Source organism: Schistocerca americana, chromosome 9 (genome assembly GCF_021461395.2).
Source record: "Schistocerca americana isolate TAMUIC-IGC-003095 chromosome 9, iqSchAmer2.1, whole genome shotgun sequence".
In the NCBI taxonomy this organism is placed as follows: domain Eukaryota; kingdom Metazoa; phylum Arthropoda; class Insecta; order Orthoptera; family Acrididae; genus Schistocerca; species Schistocerca americana.
In genome coordinates, this window is record NC_060127.1 from 72,239,333 (window position 1) to 72,255,924 (window position 16,592).

The window sequence follows — 16,592 nt, forward strand, 5'->3', positions numbered from 1 at the left end:
GCCCTTCTCGCGGTTGGACAGATGTGCCCAGCAGATCGGATGTTGCAACAAGTGCAGGACACTCTCCTTCTCTTGTGAAGGCAAAACAAGGAAGTCATTTTTCGCTAGGTTCCAGGGCACATAGGCATCCAGGGAAATGAACTCCCTGATGCTGGTGCTAAGGAGGCTTGCTCACTTCCTCCTCCTGTCCCCGTTCAGTCCCTGTGTGGGCTGTCACTTCATTTGTGACTATGAAGGCCATTTGTTGGTGGGCGTCCCAGTGGCTGGAAGTGAGGAACAATAAGCTACGTTCCATCAAGACTCCAGTGCGACCATCGATCACCTCCATCTGCTTGCAGTGTGACGAAGTACCCCTTACTCGGCTAAGAGTGGGACATTGTCCATTGATGCATGGCTTCCTCGTATGCTGGGAGGAGGCCCCAGTATGTCAGGGATGCAGGACACAGCTGTCAGTATGACATCTTTTAACCAAGTGTGTTTTATATGATGATCTGAGGGTTGAACTGGGTCTCCCACAGGATCTTCCCTGTATTTTAACTAATAACAAGTCTTAAGATTTTGTGTGGCATCTGGAATTCTTCCCAAAATACTGGGTGTGAGAGCTTAATGTGTCACAGAGTGGCTGGGTCACATATTATTTCTAAGTCGTGAACAGAAACTGGCCTGGACATTAGCCGACGACCCTCCCTAACTGAAGTCTGTGACGTTACTGCCTGGGACAAGGACGTTTCTCTCTCCGATGATGTAAATGATGCCTCTTTACAGGATACAGTGGGCAAAGTGCACAATGACATCATGCCCCTGTGTGACACTTCTTTGTCTATCCTTTCATTTCCCCCATCCCCGCCCTATCTACAATGTGTACAGTCAATGTTGTGGGCCTTAAAATACTGAGATACGAGATTACACAGCGTTCGTCTTTCCGATAGCGCAACCCGCAACTCACATTCAACTAATGGGCAGTTTCCAGCTGTCAGCAGATGCAGATGAGGACCACATCACGGCCAAGATCTCAGGTGACAGTGTAACTCCATTATTGTCCCTCTGCATCTGCCATCCACAGACCATGTCCGGGTCGATGAACCACCTCACTCTCATGCAGGATTTCACTTTTGCCCTCCTACGTGGCTACAGGACTTCGTTGTGTCTAGCATCTTTCTCTGCTCTACTGGTGAACGGGCTCTATGATGACTAATAATCACTCAAACAACACCTTTGTGCTTTGATTGAACATACCATCTCGTTTTACCTTCACTTTCGTTTATGTGCACTGTCTGGTTCACGTACTATGTTCTTGTGTATTCAATATTTACAAATAAAATTGTGTTCAATAAGTTAATGTGTGTGTACGCTACTATTCCCCCATCTAGTGCAAGGGGACAGAAGTCACCACAGAGTCATATACAAGACATTGTCACTATGTTCACTTCAAAGAGCACAAGCGCAACTTGAACATAAGATCGGTAAATACCACACGGGCTTTTGACCAGGACATTTGTGTATAGAGCAGATCTTAAACCTGAAAACAACACTGAACTAGAAGGTAACCCAAAACAGCCGAACCGTTTGCACTTTCATCAACTTCAAGAAGACACTGACACAGTATCTTTTTAACTAGGCCTAAAGACATCAAGTCTCATCAAACAAAGGCACCAAGTCCAAAGCAAAATGTTGGGGGAAAATATCAGAGCCTATAACAAAGCAGATGGATTCTTTCCCACCATTATGTTTTTCTATCCCGCAAAGTTATTTTATTTGTTAAATTTTATTATATCTTGAATGCTAATATTGATTCACGGTTTATTCATCTTAACTCTACTATCTATTATATGACTATGGTTATCTGCAGTCAATTAATGTCATTAATTTACCTAAGAACCATGCTAATTACGAAACAATAATTTCAGACTTAATTATCATTGTTCATATATAAACATATAACCAATTACTAACTTCATGATAAAGGAAATGAAAAAGCTACATACATAAATGAAGCATCCATACGATCAATGATGAAATTCTTTTGGCAATACTTGCACTCATTTGATTCCCGAATCATTAAAACACGGCTAAAACTTTGTCATTAAAATTGAGATGTAACATGTCATTCAGAGAATCAGATGTTCAACTTCCTCGATATCCATCGACTGACAAAAGACGTTCATGGACAAAGGAAGGTAGTAGGTAGCAAGCACCCTAATATTGGGAGGTTTTTTAGTTGTACCGATCTTGCACTATTGGCAATGTGGACTGGCAGTTCTACTGGCTGGGTAGAGTCGTTTGCTCCACGGGGCCACAAGAGAGAGGCTTGGAGCACACTTGATCTCTACAATGCTAGTAAATTTCATGAGGGACAGGTGTTTGTAGATCTGACTTTTCACAGTTTTAGCAACTGTGGTTTATGGGTACTGAGTTCAGTTTTATCATGCAGTAGCATACAAGGAGAACTCAAATGAATACGAGACAAACTATATAATGAGCGTGGGGCAGATATCTATAACACAGATAGATGTGTGTATCGTATTGCTAGCTACTGGGAATCGGGAAGGAATGGCACGAACGTTCACCACCGTGCCGTTTCTCTGTTAGACATGCTCAATGTGAGATGGGCAAGTTGTGTGTTGTTCTGACTTCACTATGAAGGCCACAAAAGAGGAACAGCAAAGTGTAGTGTGTTTTTTTGACTGTAGAAGGAGTATCAGGAAGTGAAATTCATGCTACCGAGCCCAAACGCCCAGGAATGTGGACAGACAGCATCATTCTGCTGCAGATTACAGTGATTACTTTTGAAATAAGAAACATTTTATTACTTACTTTTCCATCTGCCTTGTTTTCATTGGACTGACCCTAGTATTGTGCTGTAAAACTGTTCTGAAAATGCGAGTGATATTATATTTACCATTTTGTAACTACTTTTGTGAATGGGTCACTTAGGACTAAACAAAATCAACTTGGTGTTCTGTGTAGACCAGAATTTTTTTGTGCCCAAGTTGTGAGTGTGTTTCCAACACCCCCCCCCCCCCCCCCCCCCCCCCACACACACACACACACACACACACACACACACACACACATGTGTACAGGGTGAGTCAGGAGGAAAGGTACATGCTTTGAGGGGTGATACTAAATGTGATTCTGAACAAAAAAACTCCTAATAAACGTATGTCCTTTTCGTAACCGTTTCCAGGAAAAACAATGAAAACAACTAAGAACGGGAAACGTGTTACTAACCATGTCAGTATGCAGTTCACTAGCGCAGGTGCAGGTGCAGGTGCAGCTGTTTTCATCTCAGTCCGGCAGTGTTTGTCATAGTGCACAGCACTACAGTACTGTTACGTGAACAACGAATATAGTTTTGTGTAGTGAAAATGCCATGGATCTTCACACATGCAGAGTATGTTGTCATGTTGTTTGTCTATGGTTTGTCCAATAGGAATTCCAGAGCTGCTGTGTGAGAATACCAGCAACAATTTCCAAATCACAGAGTGCCAGACAGCAGGGTGTTTCACAGATTGCGTGAGCATGGTACACTTCCCAGCATAAACATTGTCTCTGAATGTCCCGTACAACAAGTAGTGGAACGCAACCCTACTACTAGCTCTAGAATAATTGCTGCCCAACTTGGTATTCTACAAACACAAGTGACACGCACAGTACATGTGCATGGTCTGTATCCCTTTTATCGGCAGAGTGTACAACATCTGCATGAAGGAGATGCTGCCGCCCAGCAAGCATTCTGTCAGTGGATCATTGCCAATGAGCAATTAATCCCACGTATTCTGTTCACTGATGAGTCAACATTTACCTGCAACGGAATCAACAATATCCACAACTCTCGTGCATGCTACTGTGGAAACGAATTTTCGACAATGTTTTTCAGTCAATGTGTGGTGCGGTATTATCAATGACCAACTCATCGGTTGAGTTGTTTTAGATAACCGTCTTAGTGGGACACAGTATCTTCAGTTTTTCAAAATGTGTTACCAGAACACATGGAGGATATCTCTTTGGCAACAAACTCCTATGTACTTTAAGCATGGTGGAGCTCCTACACATTCCATATGGCCAGTGACACAGTATCTCAACACAACGTATCCTGGTCGTTGGATCGGTTGCTGTGGAGTCACTGCCTGGCCACCAAGGTCACTCGACCTTACCCCATTGGATTACTGTTTGTGGGGATGGCTGAAGAGCGACATCTACAAGCGCAGAGTGGACACGAGAGGAACTTCTCGCTCATATTTTACATGCTTGTGCCCAGGTAAAGGAATGCAAAACTGAGCTCTGATCGGCGACACAACACCTGTCTACAAGAGCAGCAACATGCATTGAAGTTGGCAGTAGACTGTTTAACATCTTCTGTGAGGAAATGTACACAATTAAACAAGTCATAAAATAATAGTATCTTAATTTACCGCCACCTGCACCTTTCCAGTTACTAGCTGTTTTCATTAGTTTACCTGGAGACGGTTGAGAAAAGGGCATATGTTTATTAGAAGTTTTATGTTCAGAATCACCGGTAGTATCACCCGTCAGAGCATGCTCCTTGTGTGTGTCTGTGAACTGGTTCTAGTAAGCTAACTTTTTATTAATGAAAAAATGTGATGGGTTAATACTAGCTTTATTGTTATTAAATTACTGGTTTCCAGTATCAACATTTGCCTGCAGTACAATTAAATATGCAATTGCATTTCACATACAATTAGTCTTGTATTGCCAATACATGTTGGTCAAAACAATTACAAAGTTCTTGACCAATTTACTTAAAATTTTTATATAGTACTCTAATGAACATATTTTTAAATATATATAGTATATAAATAAATACATGTAATATATGAGGAGGAAATCTTATTAGCAAAAATCTCAACATGTTCTTAGCCTATTTACTTCAAATTTTCACACAATATTCTAATTATATATATATATATAAAAAAAAAAAAACAAAGATGAGGTGACTTACCGAACAAAAGCGCTGGCAGGTCGATAGACACACAAACAAACACAAACATACACACAAAATTCAAGCTTTCGCAACAAACTGTTGCCTCATCAGGAAAGAGGGAAGGAGAGGGGAAGACGAAAGGAAGTGGGTTTTAAGGGAGAGGGTAAGGAGTCATTCCAATCCCGGGAGCGGAAAGACTTACCTTAGGGGGAAAATAGGACAGGTATACACTCGCACACACGCACATATTCAACCACACATACAGACACAAGCAGACATATTGGTCTTTAAATATGTCTGCTTGTGTCTGTATGTGTGGTTGAATATGTGCGTGTGTGCGAGTGTATACTTGTCCTATTTTCCCCCTAAGGTAAATCTTTCCGCTCCCGGGATTGGAATGACTCCTTACCCTCTCCCTTAAAACCCACTTCCTTTCGTCTTCCCCTCTCCTTCCCTCTTTCCTGATGAGGCAACAGTTTGTTGCGAAAGCTTGAATTTTGTGTGTATGTTTGTGTTTGTTTGTGTGTCTATCGACCTGCCAGCGCTTTTGTTCGGTAAGTCACCTCATCTTTGTTTTTATATATAATTTTTCCCACGTGGAATGTTTCCTTCCATTTTATATATATATATATATATATATATATATATATATATATATATATATATATATATATATATATTTTTTTTTTTTTTGTGCTGGCAGGTCGATAGACACACAAACGTACACACAAAATTCTGACACAGCATCTTTGTTTTTAGATATATTTTTCCCACGTGAAATGTTTCCCTCTATTATGTGTGTGTGTGTGTGTGTGTGTGTGTGTGTGTGTGTGTAAGAGAGAGAGAGAGAGAGAGAGAGAGAGAGAGAGAGAGACGGGCACGGAGGACGGAGGAGAACAACAGAGGGAGGGGGAAGGCAGGAGAAGATGGAGAAAGGGGGGAGAGGGGAGCTGGGTATTAGGACGTACCTCCAATTCCCAGGGATATTGAGCAATTGCGAAGTATTGCCAGGTTTGCTAGCTATTTACGAGAAACGGAATTGCCAGGTTCGCTACTTATTTGCAACTACAAGATGCACATTTTTTGTTGTTGTTTACTCTATCGAAGTTATGAAAATATTGTGGCAATAAAAAAAAATCACCACATATAAAACTACAAAACAAGCACACCACGTTATGTCTTCTACAATATCTTTAGAAAATGCAACACCTTGCACTTTGTTTTAATGATAAAAAAATTAATTCACAGTAACTTCATCTATATCAGATGGGCCACCACAATAAAATTTAGTCAGCAGTGTTGATTGTTTATCAAAAATGTTAGTGCAATCATATCACTGCAGACTTCGAGTTAATGCTACAGGCTTGTCCGTAGCGTATGACATCATACTTGAGCTATAATGCCTTACTGTCTAGGTACGTGGTATTGCATTGACACACAGCTGCTTGATAATATTGGTATCTCCGTGACCTTGGACTGTCCCACTTGTTTAGAAATTGCTGTCAGGCATTTATTTTACACTATTGTTTTTTCTAGGTATTTAAAGCTCTTGCAATGCATTAACCACCAATTAAGATGCTACTGCATTTCAGTATCTTCTCATTGCTGGATAATGTTTTCACAACAATATCTCATTAATAGCGGTACTTCCATGGATATTCGGGATGATTTTCTTGTCTGAAAATTTAAGAAGCATAAGTTGGGGATTACATTACAAAGAACAGTTATTAAAAGTATGAAGATAAACTTAACCATTCATTAAGAATGCAGAAAGGTAACAATCACAGCTTAGTTTTAATGTCAGTAACATTTTCTGTACTACACACCTTTTTTAAAGCTTTTGTTTCTTTCCTTAATCATAAAGCATTCTAACCAATTAGCACCATAAATACATCTTATACATTTGCGAAAAATTGTGTGTTTGAGCAGTTTACAAATTATGTTTAAACATTTGTGAAATAAAACTCACTCACAAATATATAGAATACTGACCATAATAAAACTGAAGGGTTGGTGGAAGAAAGTGTTAACCCTAGGTAGTTAAGGGTTAGGCTGATCACATTATCTGTTTAGTTTTCGACTGCACCACATCTTGGTAACACCTAATTCCATATGTAATGCCAGAAAACAATGCCAACTAAACAGTTTTGTGTTATTGTTTTCTTTATTTTATTTATTTATTTGTCCATATCTCTTTTTCAGTACATATATCGTACACAGGATATTGGACAGAAAATCTTTTTATCTAGTAGTTTTTCAGCGTGTATACGTGGACAAGGAAAAAAAATTCCCGGATTTTTCCCGGTTAAAAATACACATTCTCCCGGATGAAAACACACTTTTTCCGTGTTAAGTGACAGTATACTCTTCCTCGGCACTGTAAAAGTCATCAATCCTTTGAATGTTTATGGTTTTATATACCGACATATAATTTCCCGGCACTTTAGAAAACGAAACTCAGGAGGAAAAACACGTTCTGAAAGACCTTTGATGTGCAGTAACATGTACGCTGCATATTTTCGTAATTACGACGGTATAAATTTGAATTCCACCAAATAACGCATGTCACTTTCCGAAGCATTGAAACTGAGACTGCGATGCGCTTTTGTAAGCGTCATAGCTCATTCACGTGATCCCGCTAGCTGATGACAGCAATAGGACACGTGATGTAGTCAGCCAATAGCAAGCCAATAACAAGTAGCGCGAATACACAAATGAGAAAAGTTAATGGCTTAAATATATATACATAGCATTCGCTTATAATATTGGTCTCGAAGATTAATAAGTTGGAAGAGAAGCTAAGCTTCCACATATAATGTTGATCTTTTTTGCGCTTGTTGCACTTTAAGATAACACACAAATGCGCCAGTAAAATTTTTAATAACGACGCAAATTTCTCATCTTATGGGCTCGAAATACTTCTAAATGGTCGTCCTCAAAGAGTTGATTTTTAAATGAGAGTCAAATGCTTTGTGATTTAAGAAATTCATTGTACATTCTCGCACATAATTCATCTTGCCTAAAAGGAAATCTGCTTTGAATGTAACGCTTTTCAAACCACCATTCGCAATATTTTCCCGCCACCTGTTAGAAATAGGTTCGTTTCAGCAGTTGCGAGAAAGCGCCAGATACTGGCGTCACCGCGCTTGCGCAGCTACGATGAAGCAGGAAACCCATTATGTTCGTACGTGTAAAACATTAAAAGATCTTATATATGTCATAAAAGAAACAGGACATCAAAGGATACTTCAAGAGCGTCGGTATTTCGCGAACCATACTAAAGTGCATAATTCAGCTTAAAATGCACATCCGTATGTAAATTTTCTTGGAGTACCAGTACTCAAGTTTGGTTCTTTATTATAGCATAATGCCATACGTGCACTTGAAATGAAGCGAACGGTTGAAACTAGCCAATGGTGTGAAATTAAACACTTCGTTTCAAATAAATTGACTGCCTCAGTAGAAAGGATTAATAAAAGCCAAATCTCTTTAGCAAACCAGCAAAAATAACTTCATTGTTCTGTAAGGCGATTAATGCTTGACTGTCAAAGGTGGAAATAAAATCTGAAATTATTAACATATTTTAGCCTGCCGTAATTATGCGAACGTATTTTAAATCATTTGATAGCTCCCGGCCACAAAAATCCGTTTAGTTATCATTTAACGTGAGAGCAATAAATGAAGAGGAAACAACAAAATCACTGAACGTAAACACAGGTCACGTGGAGACGACCCACCTCCCCACCACAACTCTGACTGTTCTGTGCATCAGCCCCGGATCTATGATATTTCCAAACCGGGCCAATATAAAGTAGTGGCGCCCAGCCACACTTCCGTAACCAGAAGCGGGAGAAGGTACTACTCATACGCGACTCAACTGCGCATGCGCAAGAGCCCGTCCGCAACTGCTCAAACGAATCTAATTTAAACATTTGTCATGTCACGCTCATCGGTGGCAATTTGTTGTTATAAAGCATTGCATAGTGTTTCTAAAGCCTTTGACACACTTTACTGTTGGCAGACGCTTGTACGAGCACTGTTCTGTTGTTGTATACGGCGCATTTCCTTTGCAACTTAAGTTTTATTTTCGTTTTTTTCCTCCCGTTCATGTTTTGTTGCTGCAGAATCATTCTGCAGTAGCGGAATACAATAATTCCTTTGTTAAGAGTATTGGTTCTTACCAGTCAAAATCACAAAAATTTAACGGAAAACTAAAACAATGAAAAACTCCCGGAATTCTAAACAATTCCCGGGTTTTTCCCGGTTTTCTCCCGGATGGAAAAATTCCCGGGTTTTTCCCGGATCTCCCGGGTCGTATACACCCTGTTTTTCAAACATCAAACATACATTATTTAAATTTTTATAACAAATTGGATCTATACAGTTAATAATTACAATTTTTAAAATACTGTATATTTTAAACTTATTTCTCCTGTTAAAGCTACAAATTACATTTTTTCTTGCGTGAGATTGAATAGTAGCAGTATTTCAGAAGGTAGGCTGTCACAGACTTTTTAAAGCCCTGTGGTTTAGGAAGAGATTTTATATGTCTTGGTAACCTCTTGTATAGTTTTGTTCCTGCACGATATACACCTTTTTGGCATAGTGTGGTGTTACAATGATTAACATGTATGTCGCTGTCTGACCTGGTATTATAATCATGGGCACTTTTGTTTTGAGGAAAAAGGTTTTCTTTTCTCAGTATACTTTTTTTTGATATGCATGACTACTTCCAATATAAAAACACAAGGAAGGGGTAAGATATATAGATCTTTAAAGATCTGCTACTCACTTGTTTCATTACTCTTATAATTGTCTTTTGCATCCTGAAAACTGTTATATGTACTTGACTTTGAATTTCGTGATAGGCACAATATAAAGATTCACACAATCATGGCTTCCGCAGTGTAGTTTCAGCTCTCTGAGACTGCAGACGTGTGTGCAAGTTGCGCTTGCGTGAGTGTGTGTGTGTGTGTGTGTGTGTGTGTGTGTGTGTGTGTGTGTCTACTCCTGACAAAAGCCTTAATGGCCGAAAGCTATGATTGTTTGAATCTTTTTATTGTGCCTATCACAACTCAGCATCTCCGCTATATGGTGAGTAGCAACTTTCCTTCTCTTGTATTGCTCCATTCCATCCTGGATTTTCCATTGTTTGAATTTAACGCTCTTGGCCTTAGCATTTTCTTCTGCTGAATCCTCCAATTACACATATGCTGATGTAGGATATTCAAGATGTAATACTTGAAATGAAGAGCTAGTTATTACACTTTGCAAACTCCAACACTGTTAAAAAAAGTAAACATGTGACAGAAATCTTCATTTAAAGCAACAACAATGTAGGAAAAGATAGATTGGTACGTACTGTAAAGATGACATGTTAAGTTGAAACAGGCACAATTAAAAGACATTCACTCATAAGCCTTCAGCCACAGCCTTCATCAGAAAAAGAAATACACATTCCTCATTCATACAAGCAAACACTCCTCACGCTCACAACCGCCAACTCCAACAGCTCTGACTGCCAACTCTGACAGCTCAGACCAGAATGCGACTGTCATGTGGAATGGAAGCAGCAATATGGAGGGGTGGGGAAGGGGAAGGGATAGCAACGTGTGTGGGGGGGGGGGGGGGGGAGGAGCGCCATCTGGTGGAGTGTGCAGGGACTAGAACAGGTGCAATGTCAGGAGGTTGTGGAGCAGGGAGGTGGGGAAAACGGCAAAAAGGAGAGAAGTGAGGAAAGGCAGGTGGGCGTGTTGACTGAGGGAGCCAACAAAGAGGGTGAGGGATGAGAATGGGAGGAGATGATAGGACAGAGGGGATGGAAACTGCTGGGTGGAGGGTGTAGGAACAATATGTTACTGCAGGGTGAGGTTGGGATAATTACGGGGGCACAGAATGTGTTGTACAGAAAACTCCCATCTTCCCCGTTTCAGAAAAACGGGGAGGATTCAGATGGCTCAAACAGCAAAGAAGCCATTGAAATTGAGCTTGTTATGCTCAGCTGCATGCTGTGCCACAGGGTGGTCTACTTTGCTCTTGGTCACAGTTTGGCACTGGCCGTTCATCCTGGTGGACAGCTGGTTGGTAATTACACCGACAAAAAAAGCTATGCAATGATTGTAGCAGAGCTGGTAAATGACATGCCTGCTTCACAGTGGCTAGTTTCCTGATGGGGTAGGATAAACCTGTGTTAGGACTGGGTGGGTGGATTGGGCAGTCTTCCACTGGGATATGATAATTGTGGCAAGGATTGTGACTGGGAGTGGCATAGAGATGGACTAGGGTGTTGTGGAGGTCAGGTGGGTTGGCACTGGGAGTGGCATAGGGATTGACTAGGATGTTATCGAGGTTGAGGGTGACATAACACCACTTCAGGAGAGGTGGAAATTATCTCGGGTATGATGTCCTCATTTCAAGGCAAGATGATAGGTAATCAAAGCTCTGATGAAGGATGTTGTTCAGTTGTTCCAGTCTGGGGTGCTACTGGGTCAAGAAGGAGGAATATCTTTGTAGCTGGTTCTTGGGGGTTGGGGGTGGTGGGGGGATTGGCAGTGTATGGGGATATGGCATGGGAAATCTGTTTGTGGACAAGATCTGGGGGATATTGGCAGTCTGTGACGGCCTTTGTGAGTCCTTCAGCATACTGGGCAAGGGAGCTCCTGTAACTGCAGATATGCTGTCTCCAGGTGGCCAGGCTGCATGGGAGAGATTTTTTGATATGGAAAGGATGACAGCTGTTGAAATGCAGGCGTGGCTGGTGGGTCTAATGTGGATAGAGGTGCAGATGGAGCCATCAGAGAGGAGGAGGTCAACATCCAGGAAGGCGGTGCGCTGGGTTGAGGACGGCCAGGTGAAATGGATGGGGGAGAAGATGTTGAGGTTGTGAAGGAGTGAAGGCAGAATATCTTGGAACTGAGTCCAGATCATGAAGGTATTATCAATGAATCTGAACTAGTCTAGAGGTTTGGGGTCATGGGAGCATAGGAAGGTCTCCTCTAGATGGCCCATAAGCGGGTTGACATAGGAGGGTGCCATAAAGGTGCCCAAGCCTGTGCCATGGATTTGTTTGTACACCTTCCCTTCAAGGGAGAAGTAGTAGTGGATTAGGATGAAGTTAGTAATTTATGAGGAATGAGGCAGTGGGTTTGGAGTCTGAAGGACATTGGGAAAGGTAGTGTTCAATAGCAGCAAGACCATGGATGTGAGGGATGTTGGTGTATACGGAGGTGGCATCAACAGTGATGAGTAGGAATTCAGGAGGTAAAGAGGTAGGGATGGTGGAGAGTCAGTGAAAGAAGTGGTTGATATGTAGGCATGTGGGCTAGATTACAGGCAATTGGTCAATGAGGGTTGAAATTCTTTCAGTGGGTGCACAGTAACCAGCCACAATGGGGCGTCCAAGATTGCTGGGTTTGTGGATTTTGGGGAGCATATGTAAGGTGGGTATGAGGGGTCTCGTAGGGCTGAGGAGCGAAATAGATTCAGAGAGGTTCTGGGAAGGGCCTAAGGCTGTCAACAGAACTGGAGGTTGTGCTGGACTTCTGGGATGGTATCACTCTGGCAGAGTTTATAGGTGGAAGAGCAGAAACAGTCACAGAATTTATAACAATCATTCTGCAATTTATAGAAAACTATCACAATGAACAGTGGCTGCTTTTTGTGTAGTAATACATAATCATCTTTATGCAGAAAATAAAAATCTGTCACTGCAGTCAAACTGTGTCCTAACAAATCATTAAAATGACTAAGTAGTTTTTGAGGAATAATGGAGTTTAATGACATCCAGTATCAGTAGTAAAAACTTACCCTGGAAAAATTACATCATTCACTTGTCGGCCCCGTTCTCCTTTATCCAAAGCTTCCAGTGAATACATGTCTTCTGGAGAAAGTTCAAAGTCAAAAACCTGGAATTTAAAGACTTTATTAGTTTAAAAGTACAGAATTAAAGAGATGGGCATGGATAAACTGAAGGGACCAGAGGTTGTTGAGAGTTTAAGAGGGAGCATTTGGCAACATTTGACGAATTGGGGAAAGGAATACAGTAGTAGAAGATGAATGGGTAACTAGCAGATGATACAGTGAAGGTGGCAGAAAAGCAAACAGGTAACAAGATAAGGCTGAATACTGAGATTAATTGACAATACAAGAAAGCAGTAAATGAAGCATGTGAAAGAGAGTACAGGCATCTGAAAACTGAGACTGACAGAAGGTGCAAAATGGCTGAGGAGGGATGGTTAGGGGACAGATGTGAGGCTGTAGAAGCATGCATACCTGGGAAAGTTAGAAGATGGCTATAGGGAAATTAAAGATACATTTGGATCAGAGAAGCAACTGTGTGACATCAAGACCTCAGATGGAAAGCCAGTACTCAGCAAAGAAGGTAAGCCCAATAGATGAAAAGAATATACAACAGGGCTATACAAGGGAAATGAATTTTAAGACAAAATTATATAACCAGAAGAGGATTCAGATGAAGCCGAGCTGGGGCATACGATGAGTAAATGGTATTCCTTCATAATTTTTATATCCTCGAGAGAGCCAGGAATTCTAAAACTATTACTCCCGGTGTGCAAGATATTAGAGACAGGCGGAATACCTCCAGACTTTGCGAAGAATATAATGATTACAATTCCAAAGAAGGCGGGTCCTGAAAGCTGGGAATATTACTGAACCATCACTTTAATACGTTATTGTACTGAAATACTTACACGGATTACTTACATAAGAATGAAAAAACTGATACAAGTCAATCTTAGAGGACACAAATTCAGGTTCCGGCGAAATGTAGAATTACACAAGGCAATACTGACCGTTCAACTTATCTTAGAAGATAGGTTAAAGAAAGGGAAACCTACAATTACAGCACTTATAGGTTTAGAAACAGCTTCTGACAATGTTGACTGGAACACACAGTTTAAATTATGAAGGTGACAGGTATAAATACAGGGAACATAAGGCTATTTACAATTTATGCAGCAAACAGTCTACAGTTATAAGAGTAAAAGAACATGAAAGGGAAGCAGTGATCGAGAAGAGAGTGAGACAGGGTCATAGCCTATCTGCAATGTTATCTAATCTGCATATTAAGTGACAAGTAAAGCAAATGTTCAGGAAGGAGAAATAAAAACTTTGATGATAATGAAAAATGTGGTAAATCTGCATTTAGCACTACCATTTGACATCCACTAAGCTTACAGCTTAGCACTCCGTGCTGGGCGTGCAAGCAGCCCAGCGGCTCCTCACGCGAGCTCGAGCTTGCCAGATATAGATCTGGGGCCGACAACAGAGGCTCCACTGTCACCCTCCAGTGCAAGTCTGTAACATCAGACAGGCGCACCAACTTGAAAGTAACAGCGACAACACTGGTGACCACTACACTGGCCTATATCTGGACCCATCCCCGCTGCTGACAATCATTCTTTGTCTTGCTACTGTCACCGTACCATGCTGCACCTCAGATCTGGTTACACTACACTGCTTGGACTTCGCTCTCAGTAACTTAACATATCTGCACTGCTACACTACACACTACAGTGGACTTGAACTTTGCTACGGACCTTTTCTCATCTCCAGCTGTTGCTTCCCTGTTGTTGTACTCTGCACCATTTTGTCTTTGATTCAATAAACAAGATAGAGCACGCACAGAATAACCTTGCTGGTAGACGCACAATCGGCAGGGCAAGTGGGGGGAGAGCGGTAGTGGTGGAAATTGCGGGCAGGCATTGTAAGGGAAATGCCAAGCACTGGGTGGGAAGTGCCGTCTAGAACTGAAGCCTACACTCACATTTTTTTTGTAGATATTAAGTCGGCCCTTTCCACATCCACCCTAGCAAGGTGACCATCCAAAAAGATCTGCTGTCACCTCTGCTTTGGCTAGTGCCTAAAAAGAATTCCATCTGACTTATTAACAATTTTAAAGTTTCAGAGAAGCACTGTGAGAGGCAAAATTTGAGTAAAAGCCACATTCCTCTTGTTGCATGTTAAAATTTGCTTCTTTTGCCAAAATACAGAGGAGTTTACACACTATCACCTCACTAACGAGTTGTGAAGACACAGTTGTGAGAGAATTCTGAAACAGTGGTGTATTAATTTTATTAAGTGAGGAACTAAAGAAAAATAAGGTCAATAGCTAACAAAAAAAGCACATCCTTAGTAGAAAAATAAATGTATTATGTCTTCAGTTTTGCTGTTCCAAAATCCACAGCATTTCTCGTTTTAACAGCTATTGATAGCCCTTAAAAATTACATTCTTTCATCAAAAAAGTCTGTAGGCAGCAGAATAATTCAGTGCAGAATGAAGTTTTACATAGTAACCATGTGGCAAAGTACTCCCTTCTGTGCACTCTCATTCGCCAAAACCTTTTGTGAAATATGAGGAATGTTGTAGATATTTCATTCTCGCTTTATCCCTGGTGCGCATGATCACAAATGGGTTTGTTACATCAATTTTCTTGAGATTGGTGACAGATAGGGACACCACCAACTCTGAAGTAAAATTCAATGTGTTACCCAAATTTCATAAACAGCAACATATTACGTAATATGCACCAAATGCAAAATCATAGTGACTCATATTTTTCACTCATAGCGACTCCTATTTTTCACTGCAAAGTTTTCCGAATTTTGCATGGAATCTTACTTAAATCCAAATATCGCAATAACTATGACATTAACAAAATATGGCTAAGTTGTCATAAAGCTGACATATAAAGCTAAAAATAATGCAAAAATGATTTTTTTTTTGTGAATAGTTTCCGTAAAATTGCTTGAGAAAGATTGCGGAGCATGCATCTCGATTCTGTCATCGCAGCACGTAGCCATCTGGCTGAAAGTGGTCAAACAATTTCGGCCTCCCCTTCCAAACAAATGAATGAACTCACCCAGCACACTGGATGAAAATCGGAGACAAAGAGATGAATACCATAAGTAGGTTCCAATGAATGTAGTTTACAGTAGTTATTTGGAGAGAAAGAGGTTTGCACAGTATAGGCTAGTGTGGAGAACTGTGTTAAATGAGTCTTCAGACAGAAGACTGCAACAACAACAACACAGTACAATATCAAAAACAGACTTGTGACAGAGCTTCATAGTTCAGTTGAAAATATGTGTAAAGCAAATGGATTGCTCCATGGGCTGAAACCTAGAGGAGAATGGGCACACATGTATCTCAAGCTGTTTTTCACAATCCAGTTATTACACACAGTTAATGAATGTGAAAAGCAGAGAATGAAAAGAATGTTATTGGATCTCAAATTGTATAGGTTTCTGACTGAATTTTTGATTGTTCATTGTGTAGATACATGTGCTGCAAAACACTGTTTAGTGCACGGCAGAGATACTCCATAACATTATCACTCATTTCCTTTGCTGTTTCATCCATGTACATATTGACAATCCTCAATATGTGTTCTGCTCTCTTTATCTTATCCTCAAGGTCCTTGTACAATATGCGTAACCGAGGCACTGTAAGCATTTTTCAGTCTACTTAAAGTATCAATTTTCTACACAAGGTATGATCAAAAAGTAACAGGGATTTTGTAAATTTGCATGCTGTATTAGCTCATTCACATGAGCACCCTGTATTAGCCCAATTGCATGATTTCTTTTGTTGTTGTGTTGGTAAACAAGTCTCAAAAGTATCTGTACA

General features: G+C 40.6%; 1 pseudogene; it reads right to left on the reverse strand.

Moving 5' to 3' along the window:
• Positions 1–6,123: 6,123 nt before the first annotated feature.
• LOC124551024 overlaps positions 6,124–16,592 on the reverse strand; it is a 76,470-nt pseudogene continuing 66,001 nt past the window's right edge.